The sequence below is a fragment of the Saccoglossus kowalevskii genome, chromosome 1, assembly GCF_978046115.1.
Source record: "Saccoglossus kowalevskii chromosome 1, keSacKowa6.1, whole genome shotgun sequence".
NCBI lineage: Eukaryota > Metazoa > Hemichordata > Enteropneusta > Harrimaniidae > Saccoglossus > Saccoglossus kowalevskii.
In genome coordinates, this window is record NC_140641.1 from 34,202,034 (window position 1) to 34,224,647 (window position 22,614).

The window sequence follows — 22,614 nt, forward strand, 5'->3', positions numbered from 1 at the left end:
CAAAATACAATTTATCGAATGAACCTATGCCCAATTTACTAATCGCGTAACGACTTGTCAAAGATCGAATTATGTTCGATTTTTGCTTGCCTATATTTTTAAATGATAGCCCGTTCTGTCCCCGACAGCCCGTTTCGTTCCCGACAACCCTGGCCTAACATATGAACTTTTATTTTGAGATGATACCACCAAGTTGCAAGAAATTGTTTACAGAAAATAGAAATTGCTGCTTCTTATAAAATAAAATGACAAATCATGAATTATATTAACAAATCATCTAAGTGACGGAAAACAATTATCACTATGCTATAAAATCTGTGAAATTGTTTATAACCAACGAGAGGTCAATTGGTTGTAGTAAATAATCAAAGAAAAAATATTTGCTTATCATATTTTCAGTAACATTTGCACACAACCAGCATACTGTTACCTCATCAAGCGCGAACTTATAGACGCACAACTACGCACTCGTTCAACCATATTCAACCAATCATGGCTTTGTTGTGTCGCGATACGTCGCATCAACCTCCAAGTTTGTGACTGGTCCTAGAAACCCCGAAAAGAAACGGCAAATGGCTAAACTCATTGAAAACTGAAGAAAAACAATACACGAACAGTAAATATCTCCAACAACGTGTAATTGCCCGGAAACTGATCATATCTAAAAAATACTCTTTCAACTCGGTCCGTCAATCAAGTATCCACACAAAGTTTGGCGAGATGTAAGAACATTTGGCTGTCACTTTTATAGAGTTGAAAGCTATTGTTGGGGAAATAGAGCTAAAAGTAGGGGATAAGCTCCTTTGTCCAACAAAGGAGAAAAATGGGACATGTTTTTGCCAAGAGCGAGTAATGATAAAACACATTAGGCTTCATGGTCATCCGTTCTCTGCTCTGTTTTTGGCGTTTTAATTCGACACCAACAATCGACGATAACATCGCTAGATTTACTGATAGATGTCCCACTTCAACTGTCTTCTTTTCCACTATCAACTTCAAGTTCATTAACGGCCCACCTTATGTTGCACATGTTAAGTGTGTACGTCGAGAGCAATCTGCGTACGATCGAACAAATTGGTATGTTGATCGACTGACATACTAGTATTCTGTCGTATACAGCAAACAAGAAGAAATAAGCAATGCTTACTTCACTTATAAAACCGATAATTGTTGAATCAGCTGTGTGGTTACGTTCACTGGCAGTTATTTTAGATTTAACTATTTTTCCTTAGCTGACTGACTTCATTCGTGCACTAAATTAATGCAACTCAGAAACAATAATACTTAATCAAGTTTGACCCGGAAGTGAATTGGTTGTAGTTTAAATATGTGTCACTAATCTCCACAATAATGTTAACTCAATTAGTTTATCACAAATAAATAAATAAATAAATAAATAAATAAATAAATAAATAAATAAATAAATAAATAAATAAATAAATAAATAAATAAATAAATAAATAAATAAATAAATAAATAAATAAATAAATTTGAATTTTGATGACAAATTCCTGCCGTCGCCGTGAATAATGGTGTGGTGAAATTGAGCGTTCGTTATATTTCAGTAAACGCACATACTAACTATATACCAGCGTTTAGTGAAATTACACTGGAATCTGTTGATCAGCTTGCATTATATCGCGCCGTCACGTGTATCAATTCAGCTGACGAGAACTTGTAACTGTGTATGGGTGGACTGGTCGCGTGACATGCCCACTCGACAGTCGTCGCTCCAATGGTTTTAACTCGAATACACAGTGATGAAAAATCCGCCGGTGTCGGGCCCCCATCATCATAACTTTCGCTCTAGTTGTAAAGAGTTGCCCTCAGTTTTTACTTCTGTTAAATTTAGTGGCTATAAAAGTCATTTCGGTTTATCGTGTCATCATTCAATTTTGTTGAAAATTAGGAAGTTACTGACCTGTTCTTTAATTTCAATTTTCTTTTTTTGTTCTGTGTTATTGTGGACCCCTTCTATTGCATTTAAACACAGTAATGATTGATATTTATCACAAAACGTGTTCTTCGTGTTTTTCAGAGAAACTCATCAAAAATATGACCTTTGCTGCGATAAATACTGTATCAAATGAACTCATTGATTTCATATAATCAAGTGACTCATTAATTGGCGTACAAGTGTTCATAACATAGTGTTCTTAAATACATGGTATAATAAAAGACACTGCTACACCCGGTATTATGTGATAATGCTAAATCTGTACATAATAATAGTACACTTTTTATGTTTATATTCCACGCAAATAATAGAGTTTGCTAGTGTACAGAGATAATATAATGCCAACTATATAGTGCAATGTCCAATTCGGTATGATAGGTATTTTCAGATTTTGTTTTCTTTTAAAAACTTTCTTTATTTAAGAGTCGCACGGAGCGTGTCCTTTTTAGTTGGGTGATTCTAATTTTAATTAACGTGACTAGACTATCAAAACTGGCCAATTATACCACATGGAAATGAACTCTGTTTGGAGTAGAGTACATCTTTGAAGACAATTATCACAAGACAAGATACATCTTTGTTGGACAGCTTGCCCTAGTTTATTAGACGAGTAGTCGAGAGACGCGCCGAGTGATCACGTGACAGTAGATTTTTTTTACGGTTGGCTTGATTGCCCCAAAGAACTTTTTTGTTCTCGGAACTGTCGTAATGTTCAATTTAGAACAAACAAGTACGATGAATGAAAGAGAGGCGAATCTTGGATAATTTGGCAAATTAGTTGTCGTCAGTTTACGGTCTTTGACATATTGACATTAATCAAGTCGTCCGTCCACGATGGTCAAGCTTGACGCTACATCCCGTCCGCGATGGTCAAGCTTTGCGCCACACCAGCCTCATCCGGCTTCTAGCGTTGTCGTTGGCATGGGCAAGAAAAAGCAAAGAAGCTGTCCCAGTGCACACCGGGAATGGCGTCGCGTGTGTGGGAGACTCACTTACCTAACAGATTTCCCGTACCCTTCATTTCTCGGTTGGAAGGGTCTGTAATTAGGCCTCTCCGCTAACCGGGTAGGGCCAGATGCCAGCAAAACGAGGACATTTTCCTCGGGGCGTGTACCTCTTTCACTTAAAGAGAAAGTTCGCAAAACAAACTGCGTTTACAATTTTAATGAAAATTGGTATGTCTCTTTAAATTTTATAAGAACAGTTAGAGGCGAAGTCGTATTTTGAAGAGAATGTACATGATATGTATGACACAGTGTTATATAAGATGAATGAATAAATGAATGAGGGAGGTAGAAAGGAGGGAATCAGAGTACTATTTGCAAATAAATATGTATGTAAATTGTTTTATAAATCGAATTCACAGTGGTGTGTATATGAACAGCCGTTGAACCACCCCAACGTTAACACCAACGGGCGTCTGACTGCGCCGTACAATAGGAAAACCATAGGTGTACACTTTGAACATCGCGTAATTGTTGACTCGGCTCTCCCTCAGTAATTTCCTATCGATAGAACAGAGGTGTACCAAGTCACCCCGTAAACAAAGGTTCCAAAGGGAAAATAGGCGATTCGAAAACTTGCTAATGGCTAGCACTTATTCCATTTGAAACCGTTACATTCATATTTAAGTGCCGTGCGTCTTTTTACTCTGTTCCTTTTTGAAAGAAGGCAAGCGAGGCTTTCATACAGTCAAAGCAGCACCCATTGACTTGGCGGTGCCGCTCGGAACGGAAGTTCCGAGTCTGTCTCTCGTGCGGAGGGTCGCTTAATTATGTATACACAGTCTTCATTATGGCGGCTATGAATATTTTATTGCATAAATTATCAATAATATTTGCCTTTTTATTGCATACAGAACAAAGGGGTGGCTTATTAACACTTGACTGAACAAGATACAGCCCAACATCTGAGGCCACCATAACTTCAGCATTTGCCGAGATTTTGGTGTTTTCTTTTCTCAAAATATTTTTTGAGCTCATTTGCTTCTTATTTGTAGCTACCATCGGGGGAATATTAGAAGGTTTACACTTTACCCGAGAATGGTGTCTAGGTTAGGCAAAATATGTCGTCACGTGCTGCCACTTATATATGTAATGCCTGCGATGTGTGGTTTGTCACTGCTCATTGGAGTCACACCTCACGGTTCAATCCAAGTCTCTGTGTTCCTCCGCACTGCATACGGCAATCAGTGGGCCCCCAATTGTCGACATTATATTAGAGTGAACACGCGTCTCTTCATTCTCGTGTCCAACCCCACCGTAAAGTGTGTTTTAATTAGGAGAGTTTTCTTCCAATTCTGATCCACATGCACAGTCTAGTACACCATAGTAGTTGTAAACATTATTGTCGCGAAGGTTCGGCCGATAATAACCTAGCTAACGAACATGGACACACTCGTACGCTTTAATTGTCGGCCTACTCTCCAGTACGCAAAATGTCGTATAGCTGGAATACGTGAGTAGAAAGACCAAACCCTTCAGGATGTGCCAAAAGAAAACTAGTACATCAACGCATATAAGCTACCTCTTAGTTTGGTTTTACACATGTGACCGCCCGATGCAACAGACGCGCATCGAGCGCTCTCTTCACGAGATTTCTCTTTGAATGCCTTAAGAGCTGGTCTTCCTTCATTGAATCGTTGCCATTATTTTGAGACCAAAGCGACGCAAACAGTTAGAGATGATAGTGCTTGAGCGTAACAGTCGAACTTACTGTCAATGATGGAGATTACACATGAGTGGAACTAGGTTTCATTGTCATCGAACCACATATGTAGAATAGACCAAAAGCTTTTCTAGTATCGATCAATTCATAGCATAATAGCAATGAATCTAATAAATTATCTCCATTTTCCGTTAAATCTGTTCTCGGCTATTCAGAAGAACAATCTCTTCATTTGCATAGGAGACATCGTCATCGCTGTATGGGTTGGCCACTTCGCCAAGTTCCTTTCTACCAAATCGACGAGCGCATATGTACAGTTAGTCAGGAAATCAAAATCAGCGCTATCATCAAGAGTCCCCCCTCGGAGCGCTTAACGGCTATGGCCATCTCTCTTTAATGATCTAGTAAGGCATTAGTGTGGCCAATTATCGGCCTATCCCCCATACTGAAGTCTGTCATGCTTATACCTGACATGGCCTTTACACCATATAGCCGAATCTCTATTCCACAAAACGATAACAGACCACACTACCCAAACGTATATTATTTTTTGTAAACAAAGAGAAAGCGTAAAAAGTTGTCATGAACTTGAAGATTATCTTAATTGAAACAAACATGTTTAAATTTTAAATAGATTGACCGATAAAACACGATTTTCTGTGTTGTTGTAATTGTTCTTCTTCGATTCGTTCCATCTATACAAAACAAATATGTGGATCATCGATCCTTGACGTACTGCTTTAACTTACCTATTGTAATAATACTGGCCACTAATTTTTCCTATAGTCGTAAATAGTCATGAAATCACCTGCCAATTGCCGTAAAATTGCGAATGGATGTGAGACACTGAAAAATGAGCGAAAGTTGCAATTTTCTTGTATGACTTATGGGGCAACTGTGACTCTGTCTGGGTGGATTTTTTGAAGCTGGGCGGTACTCCTCTCTTTTGTAGTCTCTGCGTAGAATTCATTTGTACAGTGGTACTGCAATGCGGGCGTCTCTCATATATGTGTACACTATATTAAAGTGAACACTTGCTAAAACGTAGTGTACGTTCACTCACAAATGGAATGGAACCCAGCTTGGCAGTTTATTCGTAATTTCTCCTTTCTTATTCATGGCCGACTTTATCTCAGCGACCGATTCAGAAAACTGCTTCATTCTTAATCGAAGTTAGTAGAATTAATTATTCATAACTGTTACTCAATTGGTGTGTTGTGCTTATTAAGCGTAGAGGCTTACTCCCCCTAGTTCTCTCCATCTGCCCAATGCATTAGCGTCGTTTACCCGCCATTTACCAAAAAAGATGGCATTTTCTCTGATTCGGTTATGTGACCTGTAAAGTAAAAAAATTGACGCCGCCTTCTGTCATACAAATTTCAGTCTAAAAGCAGACAAACAAGTCGACATACGCCGAAAAACTTTTACATTGAATGAATGGATTTAAAGTATATACCAGACGCCATTCTTTCTTCTAGTTTGGACGTTGGATGCTCCACACTGAATCTTTCATCATGGCAATAGTCGGGTTAGATTCTAGTGTCTGGATAAAAGCGAGGTAGACTATTAAAAAATGAATATGCTGGTTTATTCAACTTGTAACAAGAGCCCAAAGGTAATTATAACCGGGAAGCACACGCAACAAGAAAGTAAGTGTCAAATGTGTATTGTAGGGAGGTCAGAACGAGCCAACAAATGCAGGGACCTGGCTACCCAAACAGCCGATCAATGACCCATGAAATCGAGAAGCAGTCAGTGTGTGTACCGAGGTTAAACTTGTGTAACCGTAGCCGAAAAGCGAGGCGGACAATCGGCACGTGCGCGCGCTCTGCAATTGCATAGAAATACACACACTACAGAAAAGAGACGTTGACAGAGGCGGGAGGACCGCATTAAGGCTCTCTGTTGCCATGACAACAGAGACAAGTATTTCACGCGCAACAATCAGATTTAACAACTCAATTCAAAATCATGTTTATTGCAAATATTAAACGCGCCTAAAGGAATCTTTTTAAGAGTAAGAGCTTGTTCCGATTTCTGGCATTAACACCCCAAACGTGTATCAATACATAGCTTTTCTAATGTTAAATTACACCAGTTGAAATAAAACGATGAATAACCGTTCCATTGTCTATATTCGCATTTGAACATCGAAATAATGCAATACTATTGCAAACATGAATCGACCTTCTATTGGGGGTTTCTACCCCTAACCTACGCGACTATTTCTGGTAAAATATCCAAATAAATAAAAAATATGGACAGATAACAACAATAATATAAACGTTGCAATAAATGGGCTTTGTTTTAATAGTTATGATTGTGTAACAATAACTGCGACTTCATCGTAACTGAGCGTTTAGTAAAACGATAAACGCACAGCGCGGCATGTGCAACATGTGTAAGGATTGAGGCAGTACACCGTACATGCAGCAGATGTCAATATATCAATGATCTCCGGAAATAATTGTGGGCGTGGACCACAATGAACTCTGGGTAATCAAGCAATTAGAATAAAGGCACCAAAGTGGGGACATGACATTGATTTTGACAAGTAAACTGAAATCAGTTCAGCAAAATTGTGCCATATATCACTTTGCTAATTACCTGACATCGGATGCTAAGTTTTGTAAAAGGAAGTGGGCAAACTGTTGTGTTTGTTTGTGAGCATATGCAGAGACAATACAACCGAGGCCATGCTACCAGCGCAATACTACCAATGCATATGTAGAGATCATACAACCAATGCATATGTAGAGACCATACAACCAATGCATATGTAGAGACCATACAACCAATGCATATGTAGAGACCATACTACAAATGCATATGTAGAGACCATATAACCAATGCATATGTAGAGACCATACAACCAATGCATATGTAGAGACCATACAACCAATGCATATGTGGAGACCATACTACAAATGCATATGTAGAGACCATATAACCAATGCATATGTCCAGACCGTACTACCAATGCATATGTGGAGACCATATAACCAATGCATATGTCCAGACCATACTACCAATGCATATGTAGAGACCATACAACCAATGCATATGTAGAGACCATACAACCAATGCATATGTAGAGACCATACAACCAATGCATATGTAGAGACCATACAACCAATGCATATGTAGAGACCATACTACCAATGTATATGTAGAGACCATACAACCAATGCATATGTAGAGACCATACAACCAATGTATATATAAAGACCATACTACCAATGCATATGTAGAGACCATATAACCAATGTATATGTAGAGACCATACTACCATTGCATATGTAGAGACCATACAACCAATGTATATATAAAGACCATACTACCAATGTATATGTAGAGACAATATAACCAATGTATATGTAGAGACCATACAACCAATGCATATATAAAGACCATACAACGATTGCACATGTAGAGACAATATAACCAATGTATATGTAGAGACCATACTACAAATGCATATGTCCAGACCATACTACCAATGCATATGTAGAGACCATACTACCAATGCATATGTCCAGACCATACTACAAATGCATATGTAGAGACCATACAACCAATGCATATGTAGAGACCATACAACCAATGCATATGTAGAGACCATACAACCAATGCATATGTAGAGACCATACAACCAATGCATATGTAGAGACCATACAACCAATGCATATGTAGAGACCATACTACAAATGCATATGTCCAGACCGTACTACAAATGCATATGTGGAGACCATATAACCAATGCATATGTCCGGACCGTACTACCAATGCATATGTAGAGACCATACTACCAATGCATATGTAGAGACCATACAACCAATGCATATGTTGAGACCATACTACCAATGCATATGTTGAGACCATACAACCAATGCATATGTTGAGACCATACTACCAATGCATATGTTGAGACCATACTACCAATGCATATATAAAGACCATACTACGATTGCATATGTAGAGACCATACTACCAATGCATATGTAGAGACCATACTACCAATGCATATGTAGAGACCATACAACCAATGCATATGTTGAGACCATACTACCAATGCATATGTTGAGACCATACTACCAATGCATATATAAAGACCATACTACGATTGCATATGTAGAGACCATACTACCAATGCATATATAAAGACCATAATACCAATGCATATATAAAGACCATACTACCAATGCATATATAAAGACCATACAACCATTGCATATGTAGAGACCACATAACCAATGTATATGTAGAGACCATACTACCAATGCATATATAAAGACCATACTACGATTGCATATGTAGACACCATACAACCAATGCATATATGAAGACCATACTACCATTGCATATGTAGAGACCATACTACCAATGCATATGTAGAGACCATACTACCAATGTGTATATAAAGACCATACTACCAATGCATATGAAGAGACCATATAACCAATGTATATGTAGAGACCATACAACCAATGCATATATAAAGACCATACTACCAATACATATATAAATATCATACTACGATTGCATATGTAGACACCATACTCCCATGCATATATAAAGACCATACTACGATTGCATATGTAGAGACCATACTACCAATGCATATATAAAGACCATACTACCAATGCATATGAAGAGACCATATAACCAATGTATATGTAGAGACCATACAACCAATGCATATATAAAGACCATACTACCAATACATATATAAATATCATACTACGATTGCATATGTAGACACCATACTACCAATGCATATATAAAGACCATACTACGATTGCATATGTAGAGACCATACTACCAATGCATATATAAAGACCATACTACCAATGCATATATAAAGACCATACTACCAATGCATATATAAAGACCATACAACCATTGCATATGTAGAGACCATATAACCAATGTATGTGTCGAGACCATACAACCAATGCATATATAAAGACCATACTACCATTGCATATGTAGAGACCATACAACCAATGCATATGTAGAGACAATATAACCAATGTATATGTAGAGACCATACAACCAATGCATATATAAAGACCATACTACAAATGCATATATAAAGACCATACAACCATTGCATATGTAGAGACCATATAACCAATGTATATGTAGAGACCATACAACCAATGCATATATAAAGACCATACTACCATTGCATATGTAGAGACCATACAACCAATGCATATGTAGAGACATTATAACCAATGTATATGTAGAGACCATACAACCAATGCATATATAAAGACCATACTACCAATGCATATATAAAGACCATACTACGATTGCATATGTAGAGACCATACTACCAATGCATATATAAAGACCATAATACCAATGCATATATAAAGACCATACTACCAATGCATATATAAAGACCATACAACCGATTCATATGTAGAGACCATACTACCAGTGTATATATAAAGACCATACTACCAATGCATATGTAGAGACCACACTATCAATGCATATATAGAGACTATACTACCAATGTGTATATAAAGACCATACTACCAATGCATATATAAAGACCATACTACGATTGCATATGTAGAGACAATATAACCAATGTATATGTAGAGACCATACAACCAATGCATATATAAAGATCATACTACGATTGCATATGTAGACACCATTCTACCAGTGCATATATAAATACCATACTACGATTGCATATGTAGAGACAATATAACCAATGTATATGTAGAGACCATACAACCAATGCATATGTAGAGACCATACTACCAATGCATATATAAAGACCATACTACGATTGCATATGTAGAGACAATATAACCAATGTATATGTAGAGACCATACAACCAATGCATATATAAAGACCATACTACGATTGCATATGTAGACACCATTCTACCAATGCATATATAAATACCATACTACGATTGCATATGTAGAGATAATATAACCAATGTATATGTAGAGACCATACAACCAATGCATATGTAGAGACCATACTACCATTGCATATGTAGAGACCATACAACCAATGCATATGTAGAGACAATATAACCAATGTATATGTAGAGACCATACTACCAATGCATATATAAAGGCCATACTACGATTGCATATGTAGAGACCATACAACCAATGTATATATAAAGACCATACTACCAATGCATATGTAGAGACCATATAACCAATGTATATGTAGAGACCATACTACCATTGCATATGTAGAGACCATACAACCAATGTATATATAAAGACCATACTACCAATGCATATGTAGAGACAATATAACCAATGTATATGTAGAGACCATACAACCAATGCATATATAAAGACCATACAACGATTGCACATGTAGAGACAATATAACCAATGTATATGTAGAGACCATACTACCAATGCATATATAAAGGCCATACTACCAATGCATATGTAGAGACCATATAACCAATGTATATGTAAAGACCATACTACGATTGCATATGTAGAGACCATACAACCAATGTATATATAAAGACCATACTACCAATGCATATGTAGAGACCATATAACCCATGTATATGTAGAGACCATACTACCAATGTATATATAAAGACCATACTACGATTGCATATGTAGAGACCATACAACCAATGTATATATAAAGACCATACAACCAATGCATATGTAGAGACCATATAACCAATGTATATGTAGAGACCATACTACGATTGCATATGTAGAGACCATACAACCAATGTATATATAAAGACCATACTACCAATGAATATGTAGAGACCATACTCCCAATGCATGTGTAGACACCATACTACCATTGCATATGTAGACACCATACTACCAATGCATATAAAAAGACCATACTACCAATGCATATATAACGACCATACTACCAATGAATATAAAAAGACCATACTACCAATGCTTATATAGAAACCATACAACCAATGAATATGCCCATACCATACTACCAATATTTATGTACAGACCACACATAGAGACCATGTTAATACGTATGTTTCTATCTATTCATATGTAGAGCTCGTGCTGCTAATGATGTGCTAATTGTAAAGTGAAGTGGCTGTTGCACAACGTTGTATTCGTTTTGTAAATGGTGGATAGTGCTGGAGAAATGGTAGACCAATTGAAACCAGTTTAAAAATGTGCACACTTATTCTCAGTAAATATTTTCCTTTTTGTCACTGTGGTGTATGTTCATCGCATTCCTTCTCATAAAGTTTGTCAACAATGCTGTGACAGTCTGATTATCATTTAGTACAATGATTGTATTCCCTCATTATGTCCAAACTAAATTTTCAAAATACGTAATATGTACTTTATACACGCAAAATTCTGTTCGAAATTCAGAGGTTACTTTCTCATTAGGATTATTTCTAGCTTCGCATTTCAAATACATTCACAGCTTCCTCTAACTCCCACACTCAAAAACAATAAACACATTTTAGCAGCGCAAGGGATTGTGGGATTATAAAACATTACGTTCTAAATATACTAGTAGTCACAGTGCATGTCATATGCACAGTTCAGTTTACCGATGAATAATTTTATAAAATAATCGCGTTGAAATCATCCTTCATCGCTTCTTGATACCAAATATATGAGTAATTTTTCGAATTCACGTTTCGTTTTGCAATGCAATGTACAGGTTATACGTACTTGAATATATTTAGGTAATGTACCATCGGTAATCTGTGCCGTTGGACATTACGTTCTTGTTACACTGATTGGATTAAACGACTTACAGTCACTGTGATGTGCTTTGGTTATTTGTCGGAAACTCATGGCTGCGTAAACTATTGCAAGAGATAAAGACAGGATTTAATGTTTTGCATCTAACTGTATTATTTCACCTTTTTTTTGTAACTTCATGTCGAAATTCATGTTATTGATTTTGCCCCAGATCCCAGTGAACGATGGATTAACTAAAGTATATGTTTACTTGTTGTCTTTTTAATTAAAACGGCTTATAAAAAATGTATGCACACCGATTTTAATCGATTTCAACGATAACATTAACCGATTCCAGTCAAAGAAGATTTCATACAATGTCCGAGTGTGAGATGACAGATGCTTCACCACTCTGCCAAGAACATTTAGAGAAGCCAAATTGTCCAAAAAATATTGTGTTCATTACCCATTTAATAATTAGGGCCCATGGATGCATTACGGTTTTAATACAATGTCAAGTATGTAATAAATCAAAAGTCTTCCCTACGTCCATTATCCACCCACTTAATGGCGTTATATTACTCTAGCCCGCAAAGTATCAGCGCGTCTGCTCTAACGCGCGAAAAGTAGGAAGGATTCGACATTATTATCCCCACAGCCAACAATATGTTTTAGCTCGCATCGATGCTCCTGCTAATTAATCCGATTACCTCTCCAACTGCCAAATTAATGTTCACCGTGAACACAATTATTATGCGGACTTTTCACCAAAACCGGAGTGGTTTATTTGTTGCGAACTCAGTGTTACACATGCAAGCGGAAATCTGAAACGATAATCGTTCAAACAGTTGGATACTTTATGAAGCACGCACGAAGATTTTGGACACCAAAAATAAGAGGGATAAAATGTTGATGTGTGCTAGCAGCTACGTATAATTCGTATGATTAGTTAAATTTAAAGAGTTTTTTGCGTCGTAACATTAAGTAGAAACGCCTGTAAAGATTAGTGCTTTAATTTACAAGGTTACATATAACAGCATGTATTAAATTGGTGCTAACTCAACGGCCCGGTTCTAGATACTTAATTTGCATAATTCTAAATTATGTTCGAAGTCTGGAAAGCATTAGTTGACAAATGGTCCGTACTGTCACCTGTCGTGCCATCACCAATAAAACCCACCGGAAGATATATTTGCTAGTTTGTGTTGTAATAAAATTCCAAATCGTTCATTATATTCATTATGATGTGAAGAAAACAAATTTGTTATTTTGTGTGCATTTGCGATACCCCCAAAACGCTTTCAGTTGACATCTATAAAATAAATAGTGTCTCCGTTCTTTGTCTTCTGAGCTTCTTTTGAAAAGAAGATCGCACACAATGGAAAACTCAGTATTGTTATCGCCAATCGATATACAGCTATCCTCTTACATCAAATCACAAACATCGTAGACGACCAACAATTGGCGCCAAATGTCAACAAAGGAGCAAGTTGATACGTCATGAAAATTGGCGACGGAATATCCTTTAAATTATTTATACTCGAAGACATTAAACATACTAAAAATTCACTTAAAAATGGGCTCAGTCGTAAAGATATGTAATTACCGTGCTTTGAAATGGATTTAAGTCCAAACCATATTGTCAACGTGTATGCAAACCTCTCCACAAACTGACCAAACGTGCTTCAGTCACGTGCATTGACGTGGCATGTAACGACTTTCCTGCAGCATAATACCCATTCCCGACATTATATTAAATAAATTTAAGAGCTTCGTAACTTTTATTTTTGATTCATTCAATATAACAACACTCAATTCTGGCAGTGTTAGAATATGCCTGGGAACAGCTTGTAGAACGAGAGTATATATACATAATAGTATATGTACTTTCTCTTTGCGCGGGCTCATTACGTCACATAGTTCAAGCAAACACCAAGTGACTGCGAAAACCTGGGCGAGTCACTCAGGGAACATCACGTGAATGCAGGCAATTTGAAATCAGCAGATACAAAAATGCCCCAATATTTCTATATTGCACAGGTCACTTATTTCATAAGAGTAGCGATATATATTTCCAAGCGAACAGATTATAATTTGATCCCACCTCATTAAAGGGAGCCGTCCTCCCAGAACAAGATGCAACTAAATTGCCTTAATCATAAAGAGGTGGCCGTGAAAGGTCAGTAATGAATCAATGCAAGAGGCCTTTGAGAAGAACGGAAAACTCTTCAAAATGAAACGTATAATCTAAGTCGTCTTCAAATCACAATAACTTATCGTTGTCTGTTGTGCATAATAGGATCAATTTCAATTATGTAATGTATTGTGTGCAGATACGACATTCCAAACCGTCGCACTTTGTACGTTTCACATTTTCTGGTCTTGATTGTGTTTTGTTTAACAGATACGACACATAATAAGTTCAGAATTGAGTGTATACAAATATGGTACAGAACTTAACTTGTATAACGCTTTTAAAGAATCATTTTTCCAATGGCGGCTGAGAGCCCATGCATTACATGACTACTGTTCTTGCCTTCATCTTCAACTTTCATATTTTAATTAAATATTTTTTTCTGTTCAAAGACCTAATGATAATAGTCATATGAGGGTCTTTGTGTTGTAATTCCGGCCTGTTTCTGATAATAGAGTGTACATTTGTATCTACACACCCCGGTGAAGACAATCGCTTACATTGATGTCACCCATATCGCCAATGAAGAACAGAAGTTGCGACCCATCGTCACCGACTCTACATTTATTAAAAGCTTGTGTGTTTTTCCGTGTAATTTTTCAGGCATGCATAACAGGGAACGTGTGCCCGGCTTACTCTAGCTTTTCTCTGAGCCAAATACATATAAAAGAAAAGTCGAGTGTGCGATTAGCGAGTCAAACGCCACGAAATATAATATCAAAAATGTCTATTTAATGGTGTAACGGACCGCCGGCCTTGAACAGACTGCTTTGAAAATTATTTGCTATCACGTGTACCCCCCACTTACGGGTGTATTTGTGTTTTTATCCAAGCTTAAAACACGTGTGAGAGAAACATTGATAAGTGGTTTAAAATTAGGACAGAAACCCAGAGCGTGAAAGACAAGGAAACGCATTAGAAGAAAACCTATCTTTCACAGAAGCATATTGATATACAAGCAATCCAATAGATAGAGCCTTTTCTCTAAACTCTTTCTCACAGTAATTACAGCTACGATTGCGTTCTCGCTATTGAGGGATAGTGAAGAATATGCTTTTAAAACTTTGAAAAACCACTGACTTTTCAAGTAAAAACATAACATTTGAAACTGTTTGTCGTTATTACGGATAAATTGATTTGAAGGTCATAGTTAAACTTCTACGCAAGAATGTGGTCTACAAGTTAAATATACAACAGTGTAGTGTTGCTTAATAGCCTGAGTCGGAATCTCTTAGATGTAATATTGAATACACAATGTACCAATGCACTCTATACATATGAACGTAATGTTATTTAGCAAAATACTGAAGTATAATTTCCCGTCTAAATCAAGAACTACCGAATTACTTGATTCTCAATACAAATATTATGATTCAAAAGCTACATACTTATCTCACAGTTTGTGGTCAATTTGATGACTTTTGTAAAGTTTGATGGTAGATTTCCACCGATAAAGATAAAAGTCGGAAAACGTCCATTCTTATTACCAGTCCGTGCATTTAACCGCTGACGACTCAAGCGAAAATAAATACAATCCAGATTCTCAGTAAAAATCCCTAACCATGCCTTCATCGCCACGTGAATAAGAAATATCGTCAAATCATGGCAAAAAATATCAATAGTAGTCAATAATGCGTTTTTAACACAGAGAATGTTTAATCAAGATACACATTGATTCGACGATGCGTAGGAAACTCTCTTAATTCGTTGTCTTATTTAAGGGTAGTAAACAAAGACATGTATTCTTTTATTCATGCTCATATCTAGGCATTAGAAGCACGCACAAAGAAATACAATTGAACATAAACTTGAATATTTTTCTTATTTGGATGAAGCCATGCGATAAACATGAACATTCCACAAAAGTAAGAAAAAAAATAATTACTGCCACTGCATTAGAATTAAATATTCGGGAGGCAATAATTGCCATCGTTTCATTAATGACTAACTAGGGGGTCTTCAAGACAAAATGCACCCGATTGCATGCCGGAACCAGTTGTGACAGGAGACTTGCTAAACTGCGATCCCACTTTTATGCACGGATTTATATTTCTTTCCTGAATTGTACGGATGAGAAAAAATTGACATGATTGGATGCTTGTTAAACTGCTAATTAGACTACCCGTCATATGCCGACAACTAAACCTAATTCACCGCGCAATAGTGATAGTATAAACCGCTCAAAAAAAAAAAAAACTCATGCCATTTACAGAAAATATAGGATAAAAGGCACGATGTAATGTCGCATGGATTTTAAATCGCAAATGTCCAAACCATGTTTAATACAAAGAATTTGTTTTGAAAAATCTAGCTCCAGAGACAGGTTTATATATTAACAATCCTTTGAAACAGTTATTGAAAGTTTGTTGCCCAACTCCATCATGGTAAGATCACGCTGTTGACGTAATCGGGTACAATATATTATTCATAGGTAGACCATCTCGGACCGTATTTCAATAACAGTGAGTTGCAGTCATTTGGGTTCTATTGTAAAATAACTCTGAAATAAATGATTTGACTTGCACCACATAGCAGGAATTCACTACATCTACCCAATCCACATCCGGGTTGTCACTACACCCCTTTACATCACACCCACCACACTCCACAGCGATGACTTCACCACATACACCTGTCGGGTCTACCGCACTCAATACTTTCCACACCAGGGATATCACTACATAACGCACCACACCCTCCCAAACCCAACCCACGGCCACATCGGGGCTTTCACTGCATACACTTGTTACACCCACCACACTTCACATCAGGGATAGCACTGCATAACCCACCTCACCTTTCCAAACCCAGCCCACTGTCACTTGGGGAACTTCACTGCATACACTTGTTACACCCACCACACTTCACATCAGGGATAGCACTGCATAACCCACCTCACCTTTCCAAACCCAGCCCACTGTCACTTGGGGAACTTCACTGCATACACTTGTTACACCCACCACACTTCACATCAGGGATAGCACTGCATAACCCACCTCACCTTTCCAAACCCAGCCCACTGTCACTTGGGGAACTTCACTGCACAGCCCGTCATACCCACCTAATCCATACCGGGAACTTTATTATCCGTCAAAATGGGGCACAGAATAAATTGTCACATTCCATCCAATACATTTCGCTACTTTACTGCATAATAGTAGTAGTATAAACCGCTCAAATAAAACTAAAACATGTGCCATTTACAGAAAATATAGAACAAAATTTCGCAAATTATTATTTCGCATGTATTATATCGCATATATTATATCGTATGTATTATATCGCATATATTATATCGTATGTATTATATCGCATATATTATATCGCATGTATTATATCGCATATATTATATCGTATGTATTATATCGCATATATTATATCGCATGTATTATATCGCATATATTATATCGTATGTATTATATCGCATATATTATATCGTATGTATTATATCGCATATATTATATCGCGTATGCCCAAGACATATTAATATAGTTAAGAATTGATTTTGAAAACTTAAATATCTAGTTCCAATTATTAGACATTAACATTTGCTTGAAACATTCAATGTTTGTTATCCAACTCCATCATAATAGGGTCACGGTGTTGACGTAACCGGGTACAATATGTTATTCAGGCCATACATTATTAACAATGGGTCGAAGTCATCTGGTTGCTATTGTCAAATAACCTTGACTTTAATGATTTGACTAGCACCACATTGCTCGAATTCACTTCATCCACCCAATCCACATCGGGAACTTCACTGCACAACCTATAAAACCTACCTAATCAAAACCGGGAACTTCACATATCACATATACACATGTCTCAACCTTTTCGAGTCACTCCATAACCCGTGACGCCCATCACTCTCAAAATGGGGCACTGAATAAATCGTCACATTCAGCCCAATCTACATCGGGACTTTACTGCATAGCCCCTCACACCCACTCATCTGCACAGTTTGACACCCACTCGCACTCAAGCATGTATACCAGGGTTTATATCAATTGTTTTGTTTCATTTTACCCTTTCCCATCTTTCCTGCAATTTTTATTGATGAGCACCCTCAATACCGTGACACTGCCACGGGGCGTGTAGTGACAAGCGTCGGCGTTGCGGGGAGCGTTTTAATTCGGCTCAGCGGAGCAGGGCATCACCCAGCGTCGTATCAATATCGTTTGCAACCAACACAATGTCAAGAACAAATGATTTCACTAGTATAGGATTTGGTAAGATGTGAAAAACAACTAATCTTATAACCGTGACGAAGAGTGAGTTATAAATGATGAAATTTACGTGAATAATATTCGAAAGATGTGTAGACAATCAGGACGCACTATTATGATTGCATGGACAATTCCACAGGTGATTCATTAATCAATCAAGTTTAATTATAAGTAATTAATCAAACAATTAATAATCTCGTTTCTAAATTAATTCATTGTGTTATAAGCACAACGTGCCAAACATAAGGCTACGTTTAATTTAAATCTTTTTTTATTTAATTGTATTATTTAGTCTCGAACTTCTTCATTCACCACGGATATTTTAGATCCCTCTCAATAAACCTCGTCCCTTTCACCAATTTGGACTAAAATCATCCAAAATAAAATCCTATACACTAACATTCTCCCCTCTCGTTTAGTTAGCGGGGATTGTGCAAACGTCGCATTACGAGTTGAATCTGCAGAATCCATATTCCACGGTGTCTTTGTTCTCTTATTTGCTCACAGCCCTGGCAACAATAAGTCGCGTGGTCATGTTTTGAAAGCTAATTTTGCAGGGCTACACTACGTATGGGCACAATTTTTAGTGTTGTGTGTCCATCATACATTTCTATTACGGCCGGCCGGAGCTAACTTTCATGTCGATTCCACGAAATTGACAAGTTGTTTTCAATACGACAAATTGATACTCATATTCTGTTAGGGAGTCACGCAATTAAAAGATTTTGTATGTCTATATTATTTTAGAATACTTTGAAGAGCTGTTTGCTAGCCAATTCTGGTTTTGCTGCGCGAAATGCGCGACAGTTGGCGAGACAATAATAGGCTAAATAGACAACAAAAGAGAACAACACCAATCTCCGTGATAATGACATACTTGTGTGACGATTATGCTCGTGACGACGCCCCAATTTATTAATTGCCCCAAATCAATGAGCCCAGCCCGATGCGATATCAACCAGATCGTTATTATGGCGAAGCCAGGGTTGCCAAATTGGAAGAGTCCGTTTCCCCTAGCAACGGCTTGGCTGTGATGACGTATTCATTGGGGCTTTGTTACACATGTAGCTATATATGTGCAAAAACAACTTTGGATGACATTTTGACGTGTCGTCTATTTCACAGAACCCCCTGGTCAAGAGCAAGTCATCTTTACCATATAAAACACCGCGACTGTGAGGAACGCCACTCAAGCACGCAAAAGCTACAAAAGGTAAGGAAGCAAGATTTTTACGCTATTTTGGTCCATTTTCACGATTTCGTGCCATTTCTTCTAGTTGAGGGGTTTTTCCACCAATTTGCCGGTTCATGGAAGAGTAAGTCTGAGGTGTTTTTCTTCCGTACGTATGAAATCGCTGTGCAGTCAGTCAGAACTCACCATGATTTCCAGCCGCATGCTGCTTTTACATAGTCTTTATTATGCACGGCTCCCTAAATGAATACACTTGTCTTATCGCACAGTCTGATTTATATTGTTGAATTTTTTTCAAAGTCGTTTCTTGTTTGACACCAGCAAGCGCCCAATACTCTTCATAAACTCGTTAGCTTTGCGCTGAATATGACATGCATTGTGGATCAATTGTACACACGTGGATATACGGCATGAACTGAGAGAAAGACTGAATCGATAACTATATCCTATCTCTTCAATGATCTTTGAAGTGCAGGGCCATATATATATATATATATATATATATATATATATACATGCATGTATGGGTTTAACCGTGTGCTTCGAAATTATTATTTGTTTGGATTGTTCCTTATATGTAGAACTTTTGAAGACTGTGTTCTCTGTCGTAGAGTGTGGTGTCTATATAGGGTATATATTAAGGTATCTAACATCAGATTCGTGCTTTATAAAGTTAAGCTTTTTCAAACTTATACATTGATTTTTAGTTATTATCACTAACAATAATCAGTGTGATTATTATCGCAGTCTACTTCGAAAACTTCTAATTCGCGTGTACATGGAATATTAACAAGTAGCGTGAGTTTTTGAACACCGTGGGTTACATTCAACGTAGTACCTACCGATTTGGCTTGTAACCATGGTATTTATTTTATATGGCGGAGATTAACTGTATCGATCAATCAGGATATCGTATTCAGAGCTCATTCGTGTTGATAATCGCAAATGTTGTCCAAAATCAGGATTTATTTACGCGCGTGTGCATGGTCGTGTGTGTTTACTGTCAACGCGTGCATAGCGTACGTACAAAGTCCCTGGTTCCCCAATATGTATAAGGCAGCGGCGAAATTATACATAGGCAAATTTGAAAAGTCCACATAATCCGTTTGTTATCGGCAGCAAGGTTTAAAACAGTTTCGTTTGTCATGGATATCAGACGAACGTTTTAATTTTAAATCATGTTTATTAATCGCGACTGCTAATACTACTAGTTTGAATACGGTTGTTGGCGACAGACTGTTAACCGTTTTGTGTCTTCCACGCGTACAACTGTACTAAATCTGGGAGGCTGCATAATCGACGGCGATCCACTATCCGTAGTATCAGAGATAGTGCGGTTGATGACGTGTACCGTGCTGTTCGAACCATCCGTTCACAAATAGTCAACGTTTTAATATATATGTATCACTGAATAATACGGAGAGTAACGCACCAATTTGTCGAATCACAACTGTTAACACCCCGGGGATCGAATTAAACTTTTGAAAAAGAAAACGAAGTCTTTGTTGCTCTCCACATTGTTTACATGTATAATTCGGCGCCCTTCCGATAACTCATGCAACGTGTTTTGTGCAAAGTTGCCAAGTTCACGGCTAGTCTCCAGGAGAAAGATATATGTACGTCCGCGCACCAGGAATGAAAAACACCAACTTGACATGAATGAAAAACATCAACTTGACATCACCTTCGAATGTCCTATACAGATTTCCTTAAACCTCCGCCAACACGGACTCAGGCTGTCTGAATATAAACATAAATTATGGACAGAATATTTCACAACTCCCTGTGTTTTTCGGAGAAAACAATTTTTTCCGGAAAGAAAAAAAAATTGAGTAGGGAGTGCCGTAAAAATGACACATGTATCGTTGCGACTTTCATAATATAAAAAAAGTTGTGACTTAATCTGATGAGTGAATGGGGAAGAGAGTACACGGAGGATCGATAGAACAGCGGGCTTGTATTCATGACAGAATATGTGATCTGTTTTTATTGAAGTCTAAAGGGCCCATGAATACCAATGAAAGGCATCAAACATGCTCCTATAGCTGTGTATAAAGTACGTAACAATAGAGGCAATCCAGTCAAACAAAACCCATATACTCATCCAGATATAGCGCTGAAGGACTCACGGGGTTTGGGCTATTTTCCAAAACCGATACAGCTTAAGCGTCCATATGCGCAAAAGCCGTGGAGAGAACATGGCGTTTGCAGGGAGTCAGCTATCCTGGCTTAAATTCCGCCCCATATGCGACTAGGTAGATGGCAAAAATCCTGAAATTCTGTATTCATGAAGTTGATATCAAAAGTTAAGGCATATGGCGGACGCGGTACTGTGGTCGAGCTTCGTGCGGGTCTTTGTATCTCTTATTAGGCCAACCAATCTGCTTGCGGCAGAAATACACACCAAATTGATTTTCGGCAATGATTCGCGTTGGCACAACTGACAGCTCTGGAATAAAACTAAGTCAGCTAAGTCACAGTAGTCTTGTTGAACAGCTGTTAAATTCATTTCACAAAGAGAGAACAACAAATACATAAAATGTTCTAGAAGCAGTCGGCAATTATGGCAAACAAACGGCAGACGCGGAGTCACCATCGTTGCCAACGTTGCCGCTATTACGCCAAATTAAAATCCCAACAAGCAATACAAAAATGTCGTTTGATTAGTCATACACGT